Source organism: Triturus cristatus, chromosome 7 (assembly GCF_964204655.1).
Source record: "Triturus cristatus chromosome 7, aTriCri1.1, whole genome shotgun sequence".
Classification (NCBI taxonomy): domain Eukaryota; kingdom Metazoa; phylum Chordata; class Amphibia; order Caudata; family Salamandridae; genus Triturus; species Triturus cristatus.
The window spans coordinates 1,317,973,870-1,318,001,011 of NC_140590.1; positions in this window are offsets into that span (position 1 = coordinate 1,317,973,870).

The window sequence follows — 27,142 nt, forward strand, 5'->3', positions numbered from 1 at the left end:
AGACAAAAAGTCTGGGGGGTCAAGTCAACCTAATCCCAAATCATATCTAACATCCTATGTTTAAAGAACTATGTTATCCACAAAAGAAGGACTCTCGGACAGAATCTATTCTATACTGACTGTGCGTGCGTGTACAAGCGTCTAAGTGTCTACACTGAATGCGAGGGGGTAGGAATATTCCATGGTAACAGGGCTATGAATTACTTGCATAAGGACAGAGAAGTCGAGCCTTTTGTTCGGTAGCTGGAAGAATGTTTACTTAAACTACTAGACAGGAATGCATCGGCTGAGGGGGAAACAGATAACTCGAGGGCGAAATACAGTTCTTGGCAGAGAGTAGGCTGATGTCAGGCTTCGTGAGCCGCGCAGAGAATGAGACAAAGTTCATGGTCACAGATGCAGGCTCAGACTGGAGTTTTCAGAGGCAGAAGGCAAGAGGAGTTTGATGACAGAATCAGGGCCTACTTGCCTGGACTGTAAAATGGCATAAGTGAACCATACAAAGCCGGTGGCCTTTCGTACTTAGGAATGGAATATCCGGCCTATTCATGGCGGATCTGACAGAGGACATGTTGACGGTGGACGCACATGTATTTGCGTCTTCATAACTGGAACTGGAGGGAACATACATGTACTTGTGACATGCACATAGAACCGTTGGGGTCCAAGATAGGGGACATAACTGACCAGAAAAATCCATATTTCCACATTCCCTCCTTGTCCCCTACTTGCCCGTTAAGAGATATCAATCTTCATCAATCCATTGATCTGTTCATATAGCATCATTTGTTCTTCTTTCTTCTTCCGTGACGAATGAAATCTTGGTGGTGGAATACACGATGTGGCACACAGACCACAAATCGCTGGTCCACATTGTAGACATAGACAGCAACTGAATAGTATGAGAAGGCCAATACCTAGGAAGGATAAAACTCTCCATCCCCAGGCTGATATCACACTCCAAAACCAACTGGACCAAGTCCAAGTGCCTGGGTTCTGGTGTATCTGGTTTACAATCTTATGAAGGCGAGTGATGGCTTTATATACAGATGGCGAATTTTCTGGTATGAATACGCAGCAGCTTGATCTGATGACCCTACAAGCTCCGCCCCTATCAGCCAGGATGACGTCAAGGACAAGACGATTTTGAAGCACAACAATCCGCATAGCAGACTGCTCTTCCGTTAAATTGCCTAAGGCGGAAATAGTCTCATTCACTACTGCTTCAAGGGTTCTGGTTAATCTACGTATCAGCTTACTATTAGTAACAGTACCTATATAGGGAAAGATGCCTTTATTGAAATCTACATACTTGTCCCATGCCGTCTCAGTATAATCGACAATTGGGAGATCTCTCCGCTCTCTATTGTGTACTAAATGAATATTTCTGTAATAATCAGGAGGAGCTAGGAAAACAGGTGGCAAAAGGAATGCAATGTAGCAGGTACCATCCCAATCTAGAGGTAGACGCATATATGCAGTCTGACCACATATAAAGTAGGAGTGGCGATAAGCTCTAAATGAAGATTTGCCTTGATCACTGAATTCTACTATAGTAGTGCATTTACTATGGCCCATATGTATGGAACCAACCTTTCTTACACATAATTCACCCTTCGCTGGGAATACTGACATGGTGGGTAAGACTAGTTCAACTTCGGATACGACATTTAGAATCATGAGATTAGGTGTAAAATTACCTAATCCATATACTTCATTTTCTAGATCAGTTCCTGTTCTTTTGGGGCGACCCTCCTTGTCAGGGTAGCAGACCTTGAGTAAAACTAGGTTCAGGTTTCCCCATACCCAATGATCTTGGTAAACTGCTGTGTCTGAGTCTATGGAATTGATTAAACTAAACCATGCTCCACAGGAGCCATTATGTGTGAATGGATGTGGAAAGAATGGCAGGACTCCTTCATAATTCTGATAGGGAGGGAGCCGACCACACACCCAACAATTGTGGCATTACTAGTCTGATGGGAATGATGTAACATACTAATGAAAGTGTTATTGCGCAGCGCAAGTCTATAAGACAATTCATGCGGAGGTAAGTCACTAAAAGAATGTTCAGCAGTAACATTATAAACATGTCTAGGAATAGGGTAATATATGTGCAACAATATACTTGCAGTAATTATTAAAAGACTCAAGAAAAACAAGATTAATAATGTCACTATGCAGTGGCTACGCAGTGATTTACAATACGCCTGTCGTTTCAGCATTTTCCGCGACTGTCCATGATTCAGGTCTAGAGGATACATGTCAGAGACAAATTCAACCGCTTCACCTTGGAGAGGACTTAAACAATCAAATTGTCTGACGTTCTAGGCCTCAATTTTACTTTATAGAGTTCGGTTTCAGTCTTTTCAACCAAAGGAAGTTTTGAATCAGTCTGTGAGGGAGTGCAGGGCACAATGTCTATATCCGAGGATAGTCCATGAAATTTCTTGATATGACTTGAATGAATCCAGCCCTTGCGGCCCTCGATCTTCACGGCTGTCCTTGTGGTCAGCAGGACCAACTTGGGTGATTTCCACCTGGGCTCCAGCTGAGTCTTTCGGTCGAAATTCCTCACAAAGACGAGATCACCCGGAACTACGTCATGGGGTTTCACCTCAGTGTTGTCGGGAAAGGCTGCAGCTACCTGTGAACGACAAGATTGTAGTGCAGACATCAAGGAAGCCAAGTAATCTGTCAGCATATTACAGTCAATATCAGTTATTTTGCGTGGTATAGGCGTCCCCCACATATTTGGTGGTCTGCCGAAGATCACCTCATACGGGGATAGCCCTGTTCGAGAGTGTGCTACCATTCTCATGTAAAAGAGTGCAACTGGTAACGCTACTATCCAGTCGACACCTTTCTCTCTGCATATTTTGGACAGTCTGATTTTCAGTATCTGATTATGTCTTTCTACGAGACCTGCTGCCTCGGGGTGTCGGACACAGTGGAATTTCCACTGATATCCTAACAGAAGTGAAACGTGTTTCATCAATTCGGATGAGAACGGCTGGCCGTTATCTGAGTGAACAACACGTGGTAAACCGTATCGTGGGAAGAATTCTCGAACCAACTGTTTGGCAGTAGTCGGGGCAGTGTAATCTGAAACCGGGTATGCCTCTGTCCAACGGGACAGAGCGCAGACAACTACGAGAACATATTTGAATCCTCGACATCGTTCCATCTGGATATAGTCCATCTGGAGTACTTCAAAAGGATGATTAGGAGGATGAAATCCACCCTGTTCTACGGGAACGCTTTTTCCTGGGTTAAACTGGCAACAGATCATACAGGTACGGACCTTTTGTTTGGCTGCTGCTCGTAAATGTTTATTGAACCAAATGTGTTGAATGCTGTCTAGCATAGCTTTTTCTCCTAGATGTGCTGGACTATGTATAGTGTTAATTATAACTTGGACCATTGAATCAGGAAGGAACCATACAGACTTTTCCTTCATCATCCATCCTTGGTCCGTGTGGATCCCTCCTAATTCAGTCCATTTCTTTATTTCGTCTGGTGTAGCATGTGTCTGTATGTCAATTACGTCAAGAGTAGGATCTTTAACTGTCATACAATGTGTCGGTGTCGGGACTATTGTCTTTGTCATGTCGGGGGTTTGAGTTTGAGCAGTCTGTTTAGCTGTTCTGTCGGCTAGATCATTGCCTTGGGAAATGATATCAGTAACCTTCGTATGAGCCTTACATTTCATAATTGATTTTGCAGTGGGTAGATGTATTGCATCTAATAAGGCATGAATGAGGGGTCCGTGCTGAATGTGGGCACCGTGGGAAGTTAAATAACCTCTCTCTCGCCACAGCACGCCGAAGTCATGTACAACTCCGAATGCATAACGTGAATCAGTGTATATGTTGACTTTTTTATTCGTGGCTTGAATACAGGCTTGTGTCAGAGCGATAAGCTCTGCGGCTTGAGCTGACAAAGTATTTATACGATTAGTTTCAATGACTTCAGTATCGGTTGTGACTGCGTAAGCGGCCACTAACTCTCCTGTACTTGTTCTCATACATGAACCATCTACATACAATGTCAGGTCTGGATCTGACAATGGGACATCGGTTAAGTCTTGTCTGGGTTTTGTCGTTATTGTAATAACTTCAATACAGTCATGAGCTAGTGGGTCTGTTCCGGTTACTGGCAAAAGTGTGGCAGGATTCAATGTGTTACAGCGTCTGATTTCTATATGTGGCTGAAACAATGTAAGTTCGTACCCTGTAAGTCGCGCTATAGTCAAGTGTTGTGTTTGCGTTCTATTTACAAGAACCTCTACTGCGTGTGGTACTTAAACTGTCAATGGATGACCTAACACTATGGCATCGCTTTGTCTGATTGCTAAAGCTGTCGCTGCTACTGATTTCAGGCATGCAGGCAAAGCCTGAGCTACGGGATCTAGTGTACTAGAAAAATAAGCACATGGTTTGTGTGCTCCTGCTTGTTCCTGTGTGAGTACTGACAAGGCAGTACCTTCGCGTTCTGTAACAAAGAGTGTAAACTGTTTTCTGTAACATGGCGTTGCTAAAACAGGTGCTTGACATAAAGCTTTCTTTAGGCTTTCAAAAGCTTGTGTATGTTCCTGAGTCCAAGGGAGAACAGTCGATGTGGCTGCCTCCTGTGTTGTCAACTGAATGAGTGGTTTTGCTAGAAATGCATACTGAGGGATCCACTGCCTACAATATGAAGTGAGGCCTATGAAAGCCCGTACCTCCTTTTGTGTCTTGGGTATTGGCATGTTAGCTATTAACTGAATGCGGTCGGGTGTAAGCTGCCTTCCCTCCTTGGACAGCGAGTGTCCAAGATAAACAACTCGCTGGACACAGAATTGCAGCTTAGAAGGGGACACCTTGTGCCCCTTTTCGGCTAGAAATTGTAAAACTGTCAGTGATGCTTTTTCACATTCCGGTTCGCTTCTTGCGGTGATCAGCAGATCATCGACGTATTGGAGCAGAGCAGTGTTAACTGGCATGTGGATACTGTCTAGTTCTCGTTTCAGTGCTTGGCTATAGATGCTGGGGCTTTCTGTAAATCCTTGAGGTGCGCGTGAGAATTTAAAGCTACGTCCATTTAAACTAAATCCGAACAAATATTGGCTTTCCGGATCTATTGGGACGCTGAAAAAGGCATTCTTGAGGTCAATTACAGTAAAGAATGTTGCTTCGGAATCAATGGCTGTCAGTAATGACGAGATATCTGGGACCACAGGAAATTGTGGCACAATGCATTTGTTTAATTCGCGCAGATCAATAACCAATCGATATACTGGCGGGGCCTTTGGATCTGTTCGTTTAAGAATCGGAATTATCGGTGAATTACATACATTGGAGTCTGTTTCCACAACTACTGCTTGGGCAATGAGCTCGTCAATGATTTGTAGTAAAGCCACTACAGCATCTGGTGGTAACTTGTATTGTCGCATTCGTGGTAGCACCACTCCTGCCTTTAATGTGACTCGATAAGGTGTAATATTCATGCAACCAACATCAGTAGGGCCTTGTGCCCATAGACGTGTAGGTAAAGTCTGCAGTCGGGGATCCATGTCTCTAGACACATAGTGACCTTTAAAATCACGTAAAAACAACCTTACTCCTTCCGGAGAACAACATATTATGGCTCCTAGAGCTTTCAGCGTTTTTATCCCTAGCAAGTTTTCTGGACATGATTTAGTAAGCAATAAATCTGTAGTTCGGGTCAGAGGTCCTATCGTAAGTGGCAGAGGTTGTGACACTTCATTAACAATAGGTTTTCCTGAAAAACCAAGGGAAATATTCTGAGAGCCTGAGAGGGGTGCCCCTGGAACTTCACTACGTTTTATAGTTGTTCGACTTGCCCCTGTATCGAGTAAAAATTTCCTATCTTGGCCTAATAATTCACTATGTACATAAGGTCCTTCTTGATCTACAGGGATCTCAATAAGGGGTAAGTCAATTTCCCTCTCTAGGCTTTTTCATGCGTTACGCTGATACTCAGGATATTCATACTGTGCGGTCTGATACATTTGTCGTGTTGTTGTCTGTGTGGCAGCAACAGGCAACGGTGGTGCAGCTGGCACAAACTGTATTGGCTGTTGTGCGGCTGGCATGGCCTGTGCATGCTGCGGAGCTCCTTGTTCATTCTGCTCTTGTCTAAATGGCCGTGATCTTTCTTGTGTTTTACCTATGGCGATATTATGTTTTAAAACTGGACAATCGTGTACGTAATGACCTGGCTTTTTACAATAATTGCATGTCCCTTTTACAGGTCCTGCTGAATCAGAATGTGTCATACCCTTTTTATGTCCTTCAGCTGGGACTGTCTGGGAAACTAGCATTTTCATTTTCGTGTCTTTCATGCGTCTGTGTTCATGTTCTTGTTCCTCTCTAATTCTATTGTGATGGTACTGTAACATTTGTAACATTTGTGATGGAGTGTTACCTTGCCAGGTACTCTCGAATTTTAATACTCTATTCTTTACTGGGGGCAGGGCATTTTCTACTAATTTTGTTACAAACAGATGCGGGTATGACTCGCTACTTGCTTTTATGCCACTATTTATACCAAAACATTTTTCAAATCGGGCATAGTAATCACTAGTGTCTTCATCTTGCTTCTGCTTACAGGCTGAAATTGTTCCCCAATCTTCCTTTTTCGTAGTTAATAAACGTGGCAGTACCTGTACTAATAAACCTGGTAATGCTTTAGTTTTATCCCCAAGTCCTGCTCCTGCAGTTCGGGCCTTTTCTTCCGCTTCTAACACTGACCATTCTATCTTTTGGTCTCCTACCTCCCACTCTTTTTCCTTGAGTTTCTCATAAATGCCAGCAGGCATCAATACCTTTAATATTGTCATAATGTCGGGATAGGTATACTCTCCCATGAGTAACATGTCTTTAATTTCTCGGTGAAAACCCGCTGGATCTTTGTCATGACTGGGTACCACTTTCTTCATTTGTAACAATTCTATTTTTGATATGGGCGTATATACAAATACGCGCTTAAACTCGTTGTCCTCGCCTTTTATTGGGTGCACTTCTCGTAAGGGATTCTGTCTATCCATGTGATACGTGGTTCTTTCCTTGACGGGCAATGAGACATGCTCTGCGCATACAAAAAGAATATACTGCTTTCTCGATTCTAGAATTTCTTTAATTAATTTAGTACCTGCACCTCTCCATTTATTCATAAGCAATTCAGTCAATATGTCAGGTAAGGGACCAGGGTCCGAATGCTGACTCCGATATAGTATAATGAGTTGTTGAATCATATAAATCCCAGCTAACCTCTGTTCATCTGGGGTGAGATTCAAAAATGTGCGTACTACTGTATCATCACTATATTTTCCGGGACTGTCCACCCAATGGACAGCTGCCCTGGCTAAATCTTGTTCATCCATAGAATCGAGAAAATGATAACCCCTTCGTTCTCGGAGTAGTTTGTCGGCGGTTTGGAACGAGTGCTCGTTAGACCTTATATTAATTATAGGTATTTGGAAATTCCTGTTATTATCTGGACATATCGGACGTATCGAGTCAGTAAGACGTCTATTACTATTACAAGATCTTCCTCTTCCTACATAGGCTATGGTGTCTGACTGTCCCGTGGACAGTCCTGACCCTTCTTCCTCGCTTTGTTCGAACTCGTCTGCCTCTAATCTTTCTTCGTGTAGGCGTTCTATTTCTTTACGGATCTTTCGGCACATGGCTATTATACAATTTTGCTTATCATGTCTCCCTTCTGATATATTCTGGCTCCATCTTGTAAGAATTTGCATTGCTCCCGGGTCTACCCCCGGTCGGTCTTGATTTCTGATCACACAGTTTATGAGGAAACGTAACAGTTCCCCCTGTATCTCTACTTTCTGGTATTCCATAGCTCTGTTAATACATTCTGGATCTCGCCCTGTTTGGACAAAATGATATATTTTATCTAGATGCGCAGTCATTCCTGGTAACTTCCCTAAATACACTGCGGCTCGTCTGATACGCAATGATGCCAGGGTCATTTCGTCCTCTTTACCGGGCACAGGGTCATATCTGCAATCCATAAGAAGTTCCTTCAGCGTACGGGCACTTATGAGTTTGGGTGTACGTGAATGTGCTGACTCTTGAAAAGTAAGTTTATTTATTCTGGGTGGCGTAGAAAAAATATTGGTAGCACCTCCCGTGGCCCCATCTGGGGTGTCGGGTGTGAAAGGATTCGTTGAACGTGACACAGCAACTACAGGTGTGGACACAGCTATAGAAGTAGCTGTAGGGACGGATGCAGAAACAGATGTGCTTGCCGGAACTTGTGACTCGATTTGTTGCTGTAGGGATACGGGTGCTGGATCTTGGCGTTGGACCTCCCTGGTATGCGGTCTATGCGGGGCGGAATTAGCATATTCGGGAGCTGCGTCATCTAAATATGAGGAAAGAAAAACATCTTCTGCGGTTCTAGGATGCCCCTTAGGATGTACCTTTATTGGGAACAATGGAGGTGGCAAGTCTTTCGGTATCTCTGGAGTAGCCTTAGGTAATCCTTCGGCCAGAAGGGGATACATACCATTCATAAGGGCATTTCTTTGTCTGTCTACTTGTTCTGATTTCACTCGGATACCTTCCTCAATTAATAGATTTTCTCGAACTTTATTTGAACTCTCTTTACTCTTCTCTTCCTGTCTACGTGCTTTTTCTGTGCGTCTATGAGATTCTTTACGCCATAACTCAACGGTGTCTTTCTGTGACTGTCTGACTTTCCTTTTCCATAACTCTTCCTCGACTTTCATGATGCACTCTGCATCCCAGGTCCCCGCTGCGGGCCACCTCTGACTTTCTGGTAATCCCTTGGTGTAGTCTACCCATAAATCAAGAAATAATATAGCGTCTAAGCCATGTTTGTGATACATGAAGTGCCCTGGAGTGTCCCTAGGAGGAATAGGGACGGCTTCTTCGAGAACCCCTTTTCTAGTAGTGATCTGTCTTAATTTCGAAAAGAGCGGCATATTGACAACTGATCCGATACTTAATCTTGAACACACTTAATACAAAAGCACAATAATGAACGACCATTCATACCACAATATGCAGGACGTTTAACACATTAAACATTAAACATTAAAACATTTTTAACCTTTAAAATAACCAACAATGATGATCGTCTGCATAACTAATCATCAAGCTTAATTCTTGACAATAACTAGATACTTCGGAATACTTGATATACTGCTAAACAGTACAGATACACTGCTAAAACAGTGCAGACCGGATTTGTGTACCCAAACCCGTCTTGACCGGCACAACCTATGTGCACGTCAGAAATGCCTCCCCAGTAATGGTACTCACCGGGTAGCTTCGGAAACGGAAGGCCTCGGTAACTTGAACTTGAACCGGACTGGACTCGACTCGACTCGTCGGAAACTGGGCTCGACTTCGAACTGGTGGGTCTCTGTATACCTCGGATCTTGCTCTCTCAGCTAGGCTCTGGTCGGGATACTTCGCACTTCTCACCGCCTCGTCTGGGTGTTGATCGCAGTCTCAGTCGCCCCCGCTTGACCGGAGGGAGATACAGGAAATCCTGCTGGTACGCGTTATTGTCCGTCCAGCTGTGGCAGGAGACCGGGCCTGCAACTCACCGCCGGCGCGTGAGATGAGAAAGTGTCCCTGTTCGGGCGCCATTCATGTGGTAAATAATTTTCCTTTACCTGGACTTAATTTGATACAGAAACATAATAAAATAGCTCAGTAAAATGAGAGGCAGAATCCGTGATATTAGAGATTCGGAATGGGCTTTATTCCAATAATCGATTATAATCGGTTGCTCCAAGTTCCATCACCACGGAGGTTCAGGAAGTGAAGTACATACTTCATTGACATGAAATGACTTTTATAGTACATACATTACAATGAAGCGAATGCAGTAGGCGTAACAATTGATAAGGAAAATGACGATTTATCTGCGTAACCAAGAATGGGTGTAATAAGGAGTAAAAAGGAACATAATTGGTTATGATGTCACATATAGGTGGATCTATAAGATAATACTTGGCATAGATGCGCGCGCAGCAGTATGACGTATAATTGACGTGCAACTAGGGGGTGAAGGGGACTTGACATTTAGCTCTACATGTGGAGACAAAAAGTCTGGGGGGTCAAGTCAACCTAATCCCAAATCATATCTAACATCCTATGTTTAAAGAACTATGTTATCCACAAAAGAAGGACTCTCGGACAGAATCTATTCTATACTGACTGTGCGTGCGTGTACAAGCGTCTAAGTGTCTACACTGAATGCGAGGGGGTAGGAATATTCCATGGTAACAGGGCTATGAATTACTTGCATAAGGACAGAGAAGTCGAGCCTTTTGTTCGGTAGCTGGAAGAATGTTTACTTAAACTACTAGACAGGAATGCATCGGCTGAGGGGGAAACAGATAACTCGAGGGCGAAATACAGTTCTTGGCAGAGAGTAGGCTGATGTCAGGCTTCGTGAGCCGCGCAGAGAATGAGACAAAGTTCATGGTCACAGATGCAGGCTCAGACTGGAGTTTTCAGAGGCAGAAGGCAAGAGGAGTTTGATGACAGAATCAGGGCCTACTTGCCTGGACTGTAAAATGGCATAAGTGAACCATACAAAGCCGGTGGCCTTTCGTACTTAGGAATGGAATATCCGGCCTATTCATGGCGGATCTGACAGAGGACATGTTGACGGTGGACGCACATGTATTTGCGTCTTCATAACTGGAACTGGAGGGAACATACATGTACTTGTGACATGCACATAGAACCGTTGGGGTCCAAGATAGGGGACATAACTGACCAGAAAAATCCATATTTCCACAGCTATTAGGCCAGAGAAAGAGTTAAGACCGTAACCATTAGGCCAGAGTACGAGTCTAAGACCTTAGATATTAGGCCAGAGTAAGAGTTAAGACCTTACCCAGTAGGCCAGAGTAAGAGTTAAGACCTTAACCTGTAGGCCATAGTACGAGTCTAAGACCTTAGCTATTAGGCCAGAGTAAGAGTTAAGACCTTAGCTATTAGGCCAGAGTAAGAGTTAAGACCTAAACCAGTAGGCCAGAGTAAGAGTTAAGACCTTAACCATTAGGCCAGAGTACGAGTTAAGACCTTAGCTATTAGGCCAGAGTATGAGTCTAAGACCTTAGCTATTAGGCCAGAGTAAGAGTTAAGACCTTAACCAGTACGCCAGAGTAAGAGTTAAGACCTTAACCATTGGACCAGAGTATGAGTCTAAGACCTTAGCAATTAGGCCAGAGTAAGAGTTAAGACCTCAGCTATTAGGCCAGAGAAAGAGTTAAGACCTTATCCATTAGGCCAGAGTACGAGTCTAAGACCTTAGCTATTAGGCCAGAGTAAGAGTTAAGACCTGAACCAGTAGGCCAGAGTAAGAGTTAAGACCTTAACCTGTAGGCCATAGTACGAGTCTAAGACCTTAGCTATTAGGCCAGAGTAATAGTTAAGACCTTAGCTATTAGGCCAGAGTAAGAGTTAAGACCTAAACCAGTAGGCCAGAGTAAGAATTAAGACCTTAACCTGTAGGCCATAGTACAAGTCTAAGACCTTAGCTATTAGGCCAGAGTAAGAGTTAAGACCTTAGCTATTAGGCCAGAGTAAGTGTTAAGACCTTAACCATTAGGCCAGAGTACGAGTCTAAGACCTTAGCTGTTTGGCCAGAGTAAGAGTTAAGACCTTAGCTATTAGGCCAGAGTACGAGTCTAAGACCTTAGCTATTAGGCCAGAGTAAGAGTTAAGACCTTAACCAGTGAGCAAGAGTAAGAGTTAAGACCTTAACCAGTAGGCCAGAGTACGAGTCTAAGACCTTAGCTATTAGCTCAGAGTAAGAGTTAAGACCTTAGCTATTAGGCCAGAGTCAGAGTTAAGACCTTAACTATTAGGGCAGAGTACGAGTCTAAGACCTTAGCTATTAGGCCAGAGTAAGAGTTAAGACCTTAACCTTTAGGCCAGAGAAAGAGCTAAGACCTTAGCTATTAGGCCAGAGTAAGAGGTAAGACTTTAGCTATTAGGCCAGAGTAAGAGTTAAGACCTTAGCTATTAGGCCAGCGTAAGAGTTAAGGCCTTAACCAGTAGGCCAGAGTAAGAGTTAAGACCTTAACCATTAGGCCAGAGTTCAAGTCTAAGACCTAGCTATTAGGCCAGAGTAAGAGTTATGATCTTAACCTGTAGGCCATAGTACGAGTCTAAGACCTTAGCTATTAGGCCAGAGTAAGAGTTAAGACCTTAACCTGTAGGCCAGAGTAAGAGTTAAGACCTTAACCAGTAGGCCAGAGTAAGAGTCTAAGACCTTAGCTATTAGGCCAGAGTAAGAGTTAAGACCTTAGCTATTAGGCCAGAGTATGAGTCTAAGAACTTAGCTATTAGGCCAGAGTAAGAGTTAAGACCTTAACCAGTAGGCCAGAGTAAGAGTTAAGACCTTAGCTATTAGGCCAGAGTAAGAGTTAAAACCTTAACGAGTAGGCCAGAGTAAGAGTTAAGACCTTAACCTGTAGGCCAGAGTACGAACCTAAGACCTTAGCTATTAGGCCAGAGTAAGAGTTAAGACCTTAGCTATTAGGCCAGAGTACGAGTCTAAGACCTTAGCTATTAGGCCAGAGTAAGAGTTAAGACTTTAACCATTAGGCCAGAGTACAAGTCTAAGACCTTAGCTATTAGGCCAGAGTAAGAGTTAAGACCTTAACCAGTAGGCCAGATTAAGAGTTAAGACCTTAACAAGTAGGCCAGAGTAAGAGTCCAAGACCTTAGCTATTAGGCCAGAGTAAGAGTTAAGACCTTAGCTATTAGGCCAGAGTACGAGTCTAAGACCTTAGCTATTAGGCCAGAGTAAGAGTTAAGACCTTAACCATTAGGCCAGAGTACGAGTCTAAGACCTTAGCTATTAGGCCAGAGTAAGAGTTAAGACCTTAACCAGTTGGCCAGAGTAAGAGTTAAGACCTTAGCTATTAGGCCAGAGTAAGAGTTAAGACCTTAACAAGTAGGCCAGAGTAAGAGTTAAGACCTTAACCAGTAGGACAGAGTAAGAGTTAAGACCATAACCTGTAGGCCAGAGTACGAGTCTAAGAACTTAGCTATCAGGCCATAGTATGAGTCCAAGACCTTAGCTATTAGGCCAGAGTAAGAGTTAAGACCTTAACCAGTAGTCCAGAGTAAGAGTTAACACCTTAACCATTAGGCCAGAGTACAGGTCTAAGACCTTAGCTATTAGGCCAGAGTAAGAGTTAAGACCTTAACCAGTAGGCCAGAGTAAGAGTTTAGACATTAACCAGTAGGCCAGTGTACGAGTCTAAGACCTTAGCTATTAGGCCAGAGTAAGAGTTAAGACCTTAGCTATTAGGCCGGAGTAAGAGTTAAGACCTTAACCATTAGGCCAGAGTACGAGTCTAAGACCTTAGCTATTAGGCTAGAGTACGAGTCTAAGACCTTAGCTATTAGGCCAGAGTAAGAGTTAAGACCTTAACCAGTAGGCCAGAGTAAGAGTTAAGACCTTAACCAGTAGGCCAGAGTACGAGTCTAAGACCTTAGCTATTTATACCAGAGTAAGAGTTAAGACCTTAGCTATTAGGCCAGAGTAAGAGTTAAGACCTTAGCTATTAGGCCAGAGTACGAGTCTAAGACCTTAGCTATTAGGCCAGAGTAAGAGTTAAGACCTTAACCAGTAGGCCAGAGTAGGAGTTAAGACCTTAACAAGTAGGCCAGAGTACGAGTCTAAGACCTTAGCTATTTATACCAGAGTAAGAGTTAAGACCTTAGCTATTAGGCCTGAGTAAGAATTAAGACCTTAGCTATTTGGCCCGAGTAAGAGTTAAGACCTTAACCAGTAGGTCAGAGTAAGAGTTAAGACCTTAACCTGTAGACCAGAGTACGAGTCTAAGACCTTAGCTATTAGGCCAGAGTACGAGTCTAGGACCTTAGCTATTAGGCCAGAGTAAGAGTTAAGACCTTAACCAGTAGGCCAGAGTAAGAGTTAAGACCTTAACCAGTAGGCCATAGTACGAGTTTAAGACCTTTGCTATTAGGCCAGAGTAAGAGTTAAGACCTTAACCATTAGGCCAGAGGAAGAGTTAAGACCTTAACCAGTAGGCCATAGTAAGAGTTAAGACCTTAACCATTAGGCCAGAGTATGAGTTAAGACCTTAGCTATTAGGCCAGAGTACGAGTCTAAGACCTTAGCTATTAGGCCAGAGTAAGAGTTAAGACCTTAACCAGTACGCCAGAGAAAGAGTTAAGACCTTAACCATTGGACCAGAGTACGAGTCTAAGACCTTAGCAATTAGGCCAGAGTAAGAGTTAAGACCTCAGCTATTAGGCCAGAGAAAGAGTTAAGACCTTAACCATTAGGCCAGAGTACGAGTCTAAGACCTTAGCTATTAGGCCAGAGTAAGAGTTAAGACCTTAACCAGTAGGCCAGAGTAAGAGTTAAGACCTTAACCTGTAGGCCATAGTACAAGTCTAAGACCTTAGCTATTAGGCCAGAGTAATAGTTAAGACCTTAGCTATTAGGCCAGAGTAAGAGTTAAGACCTAAACCAGTAGGCCAGAGTAAGAATTAAGACCTTAACCTGTAGGCCATAGTATAAGTCTAAGACCTTAGCTATTAGGCCAGAGTAACAGTTAAGACCTTAGCTATTAGGCCAGAGTAAGTGTTAAGACCTTAACCATTAGGCCAGAGTACGAGTCTAAGACCTTAGCTGTTAGGCCAGAGTAAGAGTTAAGACCTTAGCTATTAGGCCAGAGTACGAGTCTAAGACCTTAGCTATTAGGCCAGAGTAAGAGTTAGGACCTTAAACAGTAGGCCAGAGTAAGAGTTAAGACCTTAACCAGTAGGCCAGAGTACGAGTCTAAGACCTTAGCTATTAGCCCAGAGTAAGAGTTAAGACCTTAGCTATTAGGCCAGAGTCAGAGTTAAGACCTTAACTATTAGGGCAGAGTACGAGTCTAAGACCTTAGCTATTAGGCCAGAGTAAGAGTTAAGACCTTAACCTCTAGGCCAGAGAAAGAGCTAAGACCTTAGCTATTAGGCCAGAGTAAGAGGTAAGACTTTAACTATTAGGCCAGAGTAAGAGTTAAGACCTTAGCTATTAGGCCAGAGTAAGAGTTAAGCCCTTAACCAGTAGGCCAGAGTAAGAGTTCAGACCTTAACCTCTAGGCCAGAGAAAGAGCTAAGACCTTAACAATTAGGCCAGAGTAAGAGTTAAGACCTTAACCTGTAGGCCATAGTACGAGTCTAAGACCTTAGCTATTAGGCCAGAGTAAGAGTTAAGACCTTAACCTGTAGGCCAGAGTAAGAGTTAAGACCTTAACCAGTAGGTCAGAGTAAGAGTCTAAGACCTTAGCTATTAGGCCAGAGTAAGGGTTAAGACCTTAGCTATTAGGCCAGAGTACGAGTCTAAGAACTTAGCTATTAGGCCAGAGTAAGAGTTAAGACCTTAACCTGTAGGCCAGAGTAAGAGTTAGGACCTTAAACAGTAGGCCAGAGTAAGAGTTAAGACCTTAGCAATTAGGCCAGAGTAAGAGTTAAGACCTCAGCTATTAGGCCAGAGAAAGAGTTAAGACCTTAACCATTAGGCCAGAGTACGAGTCTAAGACCTTAGCTATTAGGCCAGAGTAAGAGTTAAAACCTTAACGAGTAGGCCAGAGTAAGAGTTAAGACCTTAACCTGTAGGCCAGAGTACGAACCTAAGACCTTAGCTATTAGGCCAGAGTAAGAGTTAAGACCTTAGCTATTAGGCCAGAGTACGAGTCTAAGACCTTAGCTATTAGGCCAGAGTAAGAGTTAAGACTTTAACCATTAGGCCAGAGTACAAGTCTAAGACCTTAGCTATTAGGCCAGAGTAAGAGTTAAGACCTTAACCAGTAGGCCAGATTAAGAGTTAAGACCTTAACAAGTAGGCCAGAGTAAGAGTCCAAGACCTTAGCTATTAGGCCAGAGTAAGAGTTAAGACCTTAGCTATTAGGCCAGAGTACGAGTCTAAGACCTTAGCTATTAGGCCAGAGTAAGAGTTAAGACCTTAACCATTAGGCCAGAGTACGAGTCTAAGACCTTAGCTATTAGGCCAGAGTAAGAGTTAAGACCTTAACCAGTTGGCCAGAGTAAGAGTTAAGACCTTAGCTATCAGGCCATAGTATGAGTCCAAGACCTTAGCTATTAGGCCAGAGTAAGAGTTAAGACCTTAACCAGTAGTCCAGAGTAAGAGTTAACACCTTAACCATTAGGCCAGAGTACAGGTCTAAGACCTTAGCTATTAGGCCAGAGTAAGAGTTAAGACCTTAACCAGTAGGCCAGAGTAAGAGTTTAGACATTAACCAGTAGGCCAGAGTACGAGTCTAAGACCTTAGCTATTAGGCCAGAGTAAGAGTTAAGACCTTAGCTATTAGGCCGGAGTAAGAGTTAAGACCTTAACCATTAGGCTAGAGTACGAGTCTAAGACCTTAGCTATTAGGCTAGAGTACGAGTCTAAGACCTTAGCTATTAGGCCAGAGTAAGAGTTAAGACCTTAACCAGTAGGCCAGAGTAAGAGTTAAGACCTTAACCAGTAGGCCAGAGTACGAGTCTAAGACCTTAGCTATTTATACCAGAGTAAGAGTTAAGACCTTAGCTATTAGGCCAGAGTAAGAGTTAAGACCTTAGCTATTAGGCCAGAGTACGAGTCTAAGACCTTAGCTATTAGGCCAGAGTAAGAGTTAAGACCTTAACCAGTAGGCCAGAGTAGGAGTTAAGACCTTAACAAGTAGGCCAGAGTACGAGTCTAAGACCTTAGCTATTTATACCAGAGTAAGAGTTAAGACCTTAGCTATTAGGCCTGAGTAAGAATTAAGACCTTAGCTATTTGGCCCGAGTAAGAGTTAAGACCTTAACCAGTAGGTCAGAGTAAGAGTTAAGACCTTAACCTGTAGACCAGAGTACGAGTCTAAGACCTTAGCTATTAGGCCAGAGTACGAGTCTAGGACCTTAGCTATTAGGCCAGAGTAAGAGTTAAGACCTTAACCAGTAGGCCAGAGTAAGAGTTAAGACCTTAACCAGTAGGCCATAGTACGAGTCTAAGACCTTTGCTATTAGGCCAGAGTAAGAGTTAAGACCTTAACCATTAGGCCAGAGGAAGAGTTAAGACCTTAACCAGTAGGCCATAGTAAGAGTTAAGACCTTAACCATTAGGCCAGAGTATGAGTTAAGACCTTAGCTATTAGGCCAGAGTACGAGTCTAAGACCTTAGCTATTAGGCCAGAGTAAGAGTTAAGACCTTAACCAGTACGCCAGAGAAAGAGTTAAGACCTTAACCATTGGACCAGAGTACGAGTCTAAGACCTTAGCAATTAGGCCAGAGTAAGAGTTAAGACCTCAGCTATTAGGCCAGAGAAAGAGTTAAGACCTTAACCATTAGGCCAGAGTACGAGTCTAAGACCTTAGCTATTAGGCCAGAGTAAGAGTTAAGACCTTAACCAGTAGGCCAGAGTAAGAGTTAAGACCTTAACCTGTAGGCCATAGTACAAGTCTAAGACCTTAGCTATTAGGCCAGAGTAATAGTTAAGACCTTAGCTATTAGGCCAGAGTAAGAGTTAAGACCTAAACCAGTAGGCCAGAGTAAGAATTAAGACCTTAACCTGTAGGCCATAGTATAAGTCTAAGACCTTAGCTATTAGGCCAGAGTAACAGTTAAGACCTTAGCTATTAGGCCAGAGTAAGTGTTAAGACCTTAACCATTAGGCCAGAGTACGAGTCTAAGACCTTAGCTGTTAGGCCAGAGTAAGAGTTAAGACCTTAGCTATTAGGCCAGAGTACGAGTCTAAGACCTTAGCTATTAGGCCAGAGTAAGAGTTAGGACCTTAAACAGTAGGCCAGAGTAAGAGTTAAGACCTTAACCAGTAGGCCAGAGTACGAGTCTAAGACCTTAGCTATTAGCCCAGAGTAAGAGTTAAGACCTTAGCTATTAGGCCAGAGTCAGAGTTAAGACCTTAACTATTAGGGCAGAGTACGAGTCTAAGACCTTAGCTATTAGGCCAGAGTAAGAGTTAAGACCTTAACCTCTAGGCCAGAGAAAGAGCTAAGACCTTAGCTATTAGGCCAGAGTAAGAGGTAAGACTTTAACTATTAGGCCAGAGTAAGAGTTAAGACCTTAGCTATTAGGCCAGAGTAAGAGTTAAGCCCTTAACCAGTAGGCCAGAGTAAGAGTTCAGACCTTAACCTCTAGGCCAGAGAAAGAGCTAAGACCTTAACAATTAGGCCAGAGTAAGAGTTAAGACCTTAACCTGTAGGCCATAGTACGAGTCTAAGACCTTAGCTATTAGGCCAGAGTAAGAGTTAAGACCTTAACCTGTAGGCCAGAGTAAGAGTTAAGACCTTAACCAGTAGGTCAGAGTAAGAGTCTAAGACCTTAGCTATTAGGCCAGAGTAAGGGTTAAGACCTTAGCTATTAGGCCAGAGTACGAGTCTAAGAACTTAGCTATTAGGCCAGAGTAAGAGTTAAGACCTTAGCTATTAGGCCAGAGTAAGACTTAAAACCTTAACGAGTACGCCAAAGTAAGAGTTAAGACCTTAACCAGTAGGACAGAGTAAGAGTTAAGACCATAACCTGTAGGCCAGAGTACGAGTCTAAGAACTTAGCTATCAGGCCATAGTACGAGTCCAAGACCTTAGCTATTAGGCCAGAGTAAGAGTTAAGACCTTAACCAGTAGGCCAGAGTACGAGTCAAAGACCTTAGCTATTAGGCCAGAGTAAGAGTTAAGACCTTAACCAGTAGGCCAGAGTAAGAGTTAAGACCTTAATCTGTAGGCCAGAGTACGAGTCTAAGACCTTAGCTATTAGGCCAGAGTAAGAGTTAAGACCTTAGCTATTAGGCCAGAGTACAAGTCTAAGACCTTAGCTATTAGGCCAGAGTAAGAGTTAAGACCTTAACCATTAGGCCAGAGTACAAGTCTAAGACCTTAGCTATTAGGCCAGAGTAAGAGTTAAGACCTTAACCTGTAGGCCAGAGTAAGAGTTGAGACCTTAACCAGTAGGCCAGATTAAGAGTTAAGACCATAACCAGTAGGCCAGAGTAAGAGTAAAAGACCTTAGCTATTAGGCCAGAGTAAGAGTTAAGACCTTAGCTATTAGGCCAGAGTACGAGTCTAAGACCTTAGCTATTAGGCCAGAGTAAGAGTTAAGACCTTAACCATTAGGCCAGAGTACGAGTCTAAGACCTTAGCTATTAGGCCAGAGTAACAGTTAAGACCTTAACCAGTAGGCCAGAGTAAGAGTTAAGACCTTAGCTATTAGGCCAGAGTAAGAGTTAAGACCTTAACGAGTAGGCCAGAGTAAGAGTTAAGACCTTAACCAGTAGGACAGAGTAAGAGTTAAGACCATAACCTGTAGGCCAGAGTACGAGTCTAAGAACTTAGCTATCAGGCCATAGTACGAATCCAAGACCTTAGCTATTAGGCCAGAGTAAGAGTTAAGACCTTAACCAGTAGGCCAGAGTAAGAGTTAAGACCTTAACCATTAGGCCAGAGTACAGGTCTAAGACCTTAGCTATTAGGCCAGAGTAAGAGTTAAGACCTTAACCAGTAGGCCAGAGTAAGAGTTAAGACATTAACCAGTAGGCCAGAGTACGAGTCTAAGACCTTAGCTATTAGGCCAGAGTAAGAGTTAAGACCTTAGCTATTATGCCAGAGTAAGAGTAAGACCTTAACAATTAGGCCAGAGTACGAGTCTGAGACCTTAGCTATTAGGCTAGAGTACGAGTCTAAGACCTTCGCTATTAGGCCAGAGTAAGAGTTAAGACCTTAACCAGTAGGCCAGAGTAAGAGTTAAGACATTAACCAGTAGGCCAGAGTACGAGTCTAAGACCTTAGCTATTTATACCAGAGTAAGAGTTAAGACCTTAGCTATTAGGCCAGAGTAAGAGTTAAGACCTTAGCTATTAGGCCAGAGTACGAGTCTAAGACCTTAGCTATTAGGCCAGAGTAAGAGTTAAGACCTTAACCAGTACGCCAGAGTAAGAGTTAAGACCTTAACCATTGGACCAGAGTACGAGTCTAAGACCTTAGCAATTAGGCCAGAGTAAGAGTTAAGACCTCAGCTATTAGGCCAGAGAAAGAGTTAAGACCTTAACCATTAGGCCAGAGTACGAGTCTAAGACCTTAGCTATTAGGCCAGAGTAAGAGTTAAGACCTTAACCAGCAGGCCAGAGTAAGAGTTAAGACCTTAACCTGTAGGCCATAGTACGAGTCTAAGACCTTAGCTATTAGGCCAGAGTAATAGTTAAGACCTTAGCTATTAGGCCAGAGTAAGAGTTAAGACATAAACCAGTAGGCCAGAGTAAGAATTAAGACCTTAACCTGTAGGCCATAGTACAAGTCTAAGACCTTAGCTATTAGGCCAGAGTAAGAGTTAAGACCTTAGCTATTAGGCCAGAGTACGAGTCTAAGACCTTAGCTGTTAGGCCAGAGTAAGAGTTAAGACCTTAGCTATTAGGCCAGAGTACGAGTCTAAGACCTTAGCTATTAGGCCAGAGTAAGAGTTAAGACCTTAACCAGTAGGCCAGAGTAAGAGTTAAGACCTTAACCAGTAGGCCAGAGTACGAGTCTAAGACCTTAGCTATTAGCCCAGAGTAAGAGTTAAGACCTTAGCTATTAGGCCAGAGTCAGAGTTAAGACCTTAAATATTAGGGCAGAGTACGAGTCTAAGATCGTAGCTATTAGGCCAGAGTAAGAGTTAAGACCTTAACCTCTAGGCCAGAGAAAGAGCTAAGACCTTAGCTATTAGGCCAGAGTACGAGTCTAAGACCTTAGCTGTTAGGCCAGAGTAAGAGTTAAGACCTTAGCTATTAGGCCAGTGTAAGAGTTAAGACCTTAACCAGTAGGCCAGAGTAAGAGTTAAGACCTTAACCATTAGGCCAGAGTTCAAGTCTAAGACCTAGCTATTAGGCCAGAGTAAGAGTTAAGACCTTAACCTGTAGGCCATAGTACGAGTCTAAGACCTTAGCTATTAGGCCAGAGTAAAAGTTAAGACCTTAGCTATTAGGGCAGAGTACGAGTCTAAGACCCTAGCTATTAGGCCAGAGTAAGAGTTCAGACCTTAACCTCTAGGCCAGAGAAAGAGCTATGACCTTAACAATTAGGCCAGAGTACGAGTCTAAGACCTTAGCTATTAGGCTAGAGTACGAGTCTAAGACCTTAGCTATTAGGCCAGAGTAAGAGTTAAGACCTTAACCAGTAGGCCAGAGTAAGAGTTAAGACCTTAACCAGTAGGCCAGAGTACGAGTCTAAGACCTTAGCTATTTATACCAGAGTAAGAGTTAAGACCTTAGCTATTAGGCAAGAGTAAGAGTTAAGACCTTAGCTATTAGGCCAGAGTACGAGTCTAAGACCTTAGCTATTAGGCCAGAGTAAGAGTTAAGACCTTAACCAGTACGCCAGAGTAAGACTTAAGACCTTAACCATTGGACCAGAGTACGAGTCTAAGACCTTAGCAATTAGGCCAGAGTAAGAGTTAAGACCTCAGCTATTAGGCCAGAGAAAGAGTTAAGACCTTAACCATTAGGCCAGAGTACGAGTTTAAGACCTTAGCTATTAGGCTAGAGTACGAGTCTAAGACCTTAGCTATTAGGCCAGAGTAAGAGTTAAGACCTTAACTAGTAGGCCAGAGTAAGAGTTAAGACCTTAACCAGTAGGCCAGAGTACGAGTCTAAGACCTTAGCTATTTATACCAGAGTAAGAGTTAAGACCTTAGCTATTAGGCCAGAGTAAGAGTTAAGACCTTAGCTAATAGGCCAGAGTATGAGTCTAAGACCTTAGCTATTAGTCCAGAGTAAGAGTTAAGACCTTAGCTATTAGGCCAGAGTACGAGTCTAAGACCTTAGCTATTAGGCCAGAGTAAGAGGTAAGACTTTAGCTATTAGGCCAGAGTAAGAGTTAAGACCTTAGCTATTAGGCCAGTGTAAGAGTTAAGACCTTAACAAGTAGGCCAGAGTAAGAGTTAAGACCTTAACCATTAGGCCAGAGTTCAAGTCCAAGACCTAGCTATTAGGCGAGAGTAAGAGTTAAGACCTTAACCTGTAGGCCATAGTACGAGTCTAAGACCTTAGCTATTAGGCCAGAGTAAAAGTTAATACCTTAGCTATTAGGCCAGAGTAAGAGTTAAGACCTTAACCAGTAGACCAGTGTAAGAGTCTAAGACCTTAGCTATTAGGCCAGAGTAAGAGTTAAGACCTTAACCATTAGGCCAGAGTGAGAGTTAAGACCTTAAAAAGTAGGCCAGAGTAAGAGTTAAGACCTTAACCATCTGGCCAGAGTACGAGTTAAGACCTTAGCTATTAGGCCAGAGTACGATTCTAAGACCTTAGCTATTAGGCCAGAGTAAGAGTTAAGACCTTACCAGTAGGCCAGATAAAGAGTTAAGACCTTAACCATTGGACCAGAGTACGAGTCTAAGACCTTAGCTATTAGGCCAGAGTAAGAGTTAAGACCTCAGCTATTAGGCCAGAGAAAGAGTTAAGACCGTAACCATTAGGCCAGAGTACGAGTCTAAGACCTTAGATATTAGGCCAGAGTAAGAGTTAAGACCTTACCCAGTAGGCCAGAGTAAGAGTTAAGACCTTAACCTGTAGGCCATAGTACGAGTCTAAGACCTTAGCTATTAGGCCAGAGTAAGAGTTAAGACCTTAGCTATTAGGCCAGAGTAAGAGTTAAGACCTAAACCAGTGGGCCAGAGTAAGAATTAAGACCTTAACCTGTAGGCCATAGAACAAGTCTAAGACCTTAGCTATTAGGCCAGAGTAAGAGTTAAGACCTTAGCTATTAGGCCAGAGTAAGAGTTAATACCTTAACCATTAGGCCAGAGTACGAGTCTAAGACCTTAGCTGTTAGGCCAGAGTAAGAGGTAAGACCTTAGCTATTAGGTCAGAGTACGAGTCTAAGACCTTAGCTATTAGGCCAGAGTAAGAGTTAAGACCTTAACCAGTAGGCCAGAGTAAGAGTTAAGACCTTAACCAGTAGGCCAGAGTACGAGTCTAAGACCTTAGCTATTAGCCCAGATTAAGAGTTAAGACCTTAGCTATTAGGCTAGAGTCAGAGTTAAGACCTTAACCATTAGGGCAGAGTATGAGTCTAAGACCTTAGCTATTAGGCCAGAGTGAGAGTTAAGACCTTAACCTGTAGGCCAGAGTAAGAGCTAAGACCATAGCTATTAGGCCAGAGTAAGAGGTAAGACTTTAGCTATTAGGCCAGAGTAAGAGTTAAGACCTTAGCTATTAGGCCAGAGTAAGAGTTAAGACCTTAACCAGTAGGCCAGAGTAAGAGTTAAGACCTTAACCATTAGGCCAGAGTACAAGTCTAAGACATAGCTATTAGGCCAGAGTAAGAGTTAAGACCTTAACCTGTAGGCCAGAGTACAAGTCTAAGACCATAGCTATTAGGCCAGAGTAAGAGTTAAGACCTTAACCTGTAGGCCAGAGTAAGAGTTAAGCCCTTAACCAGTAGGCCAGATTAAGAGTTAAGACCTTAACCATTAGGCCAGAGTAAGAGTCCAAGACCTTAGCTATTAGCCCAGAGTAAGAGTTAAGACCTTAGCTATTAGGCCAGAGTCAGAGTTAAGACCTTAAATATTAGGGCAGAGTACGAGTCTAAGATCGTAGCTATTAGGCCAGAGTAAGAGTTAAGACCTTAACCTCTAGGCCAGAGAAATAGCTAAGACCTTAGCTATTAGGCCAGAGTACGAGTCTAAGACCTTAGCTGTTAGGCCAGAGTAAGAGTTAAGACCTTAGCTATTAGGCCAGAGTACGAGTCTAAGACCTTAGCTATTAGGCCAGAGTAAGAGTTAAGACCTTAACCAGTAGGCCAGAGTAAGAGTTAAGACCTTAACCAGTAGGCCAGAGTACGAGTCTAAGACCTTAGCTATTAGCCCAGAGTAAGAGTTAAGACCTTAGCTATTAGGCCAGAGTCAGAGTTAAGACCTTAAATATTAGGGCAGAGTACGAGTCTAAGATCGTAGCTATTAGGCCAGAGTAAGAGTTAAGACCTTAACCTCTAGGCCAGAGAAAGAGCTAAGACCTTAGCTATTAGGCCAGAGTACGAGTCTAAGACCTTAGCTGTTAGGCCAGAGTAAGAGTTAAGACCTTAGCTATTAGGCCAGTGTAAGAGTTAAGACCTTAACCAGTAGGCCAGAGTAAGAGTTAAGACCTTAACCATTAGGCCAGAGTTCAAGTCTAAGACCTAGCTATTAGGCCAGAGTAAGAGTTAAGACCTTAACCTGTAGGCCATAGTACGAGTCTAAGACCTTAGCTATTAGGCCAGAGTAAAAGTTAAGACCTTAGCTATTAGGGCAGAGTACGAGTCTAAGACCCTAGCTATTAGGCCAGAGTAAGAGTTCAGACCTTAACCTCTAGGCCAGAGAAAGAGCTATGACCTTAACAATTAGGCCAGAGTACGAGTCTAAGACCTTAGCTATTAGGCTAGAGTACGAGTCTAAGACCTTAGCTATTAGGCCAGAGTAAGAGTTAAGACCTTAACCAGTAGGCCAGAGTAAGAGTTAAGACCTTAACCAGTAGGCCAGAGTACGAGTCTAAGACCTTAGCTATTTATACCAGAGTAAGAGTTAAGACCTTAGCTATTAGGCAAGAGTAAGAGTTAAGACCTTAGCTATTAGGCCAGAGTACGAGTCTAAGACCTTAGCTATTAGGCCAGAGTAAGAGTTAAGACCTTAACCAGTACGCCAGAGTAAGACTTAAGACCTTAACCATTGGACCAGAGTACGAGTCTAAGACCTTAGCAATTAGGCCAGAGTAAGAGTTAAGACCTCAGCTATTAGGCCAGAGAAAGAGTTAAGACCTTAACCATTAGGCCAGAGTACGAGTTTAAGACCTTAGCTATTAGGCTAGAGTACGAGTCTAAGACCTTAGCTATTAGGCCAGAGTAAGAGTTAAGACCTTAACTAGTAGGCCAGAGTAAGAGTTAAGACCTTAACCAGTAGGCCAGAGTACGAGTCTAAGACCTTAGCTATTTATACCAGAGTAAGAGTTAAGACCTTAGCTATTAGGCCAGAGTAAGAGTTAAGACCTTAGCTAATAGGCCAGAGTACGAGTCTAAGACCTTAGCTATTAGTCCAGAGTAAGAGTTAAGACCTTAGCTATTAGGCCAGAGTACGAGTCTAAGACCTTAGCTATTAGGCCAGAGTAAGAGGTAAGACTTTAGCTATTAGGCCAGAGTAAGAGTTAAGACCTTAGCTATTAGGCCAGTGTAAGAGTTAAGACCTTAACAAGTAGGCCAGAGTAAGAGTTAAGACCTTAACCATTAGGCCAGAGTTCAAGTCCAAGACCTAGCTATTAGGCGAGAGTAAGAGTTAAGACCTTAACCTGTAGGCCATAGTACGAGTCTAAGACCTTAGCTATTAGGCCAGAGTAAAAGTTAATACCTTAGCTATTAGGCCAGAGTAAGAGTTAAGACCTTAACCAGTAGACCAGAGTAAGAGTCTAAGACCTTAGCTATTAGGCCAGAGTAAGAGTTAAGACCTTAACCATTAGGCCAGAGTGAGAGTTAAGACCTTAAAAAGTAGGCCAGAGTAAGAGTTAAGACCTTAACCATCTGGCCAGAGTACGAGTTAAGACCTTAGCTATTAGGCCAGAGTACGATTCTAAGACCTTAGCTATTAGGCCAGAGTAAGAGTTAAGACCTTACCAGTAGGCCAGATAAAGAGTTAAGACCTTAACCATTGGACCAGAGTACGAGTCTAAGACCTTAGCTATTAGGCCAGAGTAAGAGTTAAGACCTCAGCTATTAGGCCAGAGAAAGAGTTAAGACCGTAACCATTAGGCCAGAGTATGAGTCTAAGACCTTAGATATTAGGCCAGAGTAAGAGTTAAGACCTTACCCAGTAGGCCAGAGTAAGAGTTAAGACCTTAACCTGTAGGCCATAGTACGAGTCTAAGACCTTAGCTATTAGGCCAGAGTAAGAGTTAAGACCTTAGGTATTAGGCCAGAGTAAGAGTTAAGACCTAAACCAGTGGGCCAGAGTAAGAATTAAGACCTTAACCTGTAGGCCATAGAACAAGTCTAAGACCTTAGCTATTAGGCCAGAGTAAGAGTTAAGACCTTAGCTATTAGGCCAGAGTAAGAGTTAATACCTTAACCATTAGGCCAGAGTACGAGTCTAAGACCTTAGCTGTTAGGCCAGAGTAAGAGGTAAGACCTTAGCTATTAGGTCAGAGTACGAGTCTAAGACCTTAGCTATTAGGCCAGAGTAAGAGTTAAGACCTTAACCAGTAGGCCAGAGTAAGAGTTAAGACCTTAACCAGTAGGCCAGAGTACGAGTCTAAGACCTTAGCTATTAGCCCAGATTAAGAGTTAAGACCTTAGCTATTAGGCTAGAGTCAGAGTTAAGACCTTAACCATTAGGGCAGAGTATGAGTCTAAGACCTTAGCTATTAGGCCAGAGTGAGAGTTAAGACCTTAACCTGTAGGCCAGAGTAAGAGCTAAGACCATAGCTATTAGGCCAGAGTAAGAGTTAAGACCTTAACCAGTAGGCCAGAGTAAGAGTTAAGACCTTAACCATTAGGCCAGAGTACAAGTCTAAGACATAGCTATTAGGCCAGAGTAAGAGTTAAGACCTTAACCTGTAGGCCAGAGTACAAGTCTAAGACCATAGCTATTAGGCCAGAGTAAGAGTTAAGACCTTAACCTGTAGGCCAGAGTAAGAGTTAAGACCTTAACCAGTAGGCCAGATTAAGAGTTAAGACCTTAACCATTAGGCCAGAGTAAGAGTCCAAGACCTTAGCTATTAGGCCAGAGTAAGAGTTAAGACCTTAGCTATTAGGCCAGAATACGAGTCTAAGACCTTAGCTATTAGGCCAGAGTAAGAGTTAAGACCTTAACCATTAGGGCAGAGTACGAGTCTAAGACCTTAGCTATTAGGCCAGAGTAAGAGTTAAGACCTTAACCAGTAGGCCAGAGTAAGAGTTAAGACCTTAGCTATTAGGCCAGAGTAAGAGTTAAGACCTTAACGAGTAGGCCAGAGTAAGAGTTAAGACCTTAACCAGTAGGACAGAGTAAGAGTTAAGACCATAACCTGTAGGCCGGAGCACGAGTCTAAGAACTTAGCTATCAGGCCATAGTACGAGTCCAAGACCTTAGCTATTAGGCCAGAGTAAGAGTTAAGACCTTAACCAGT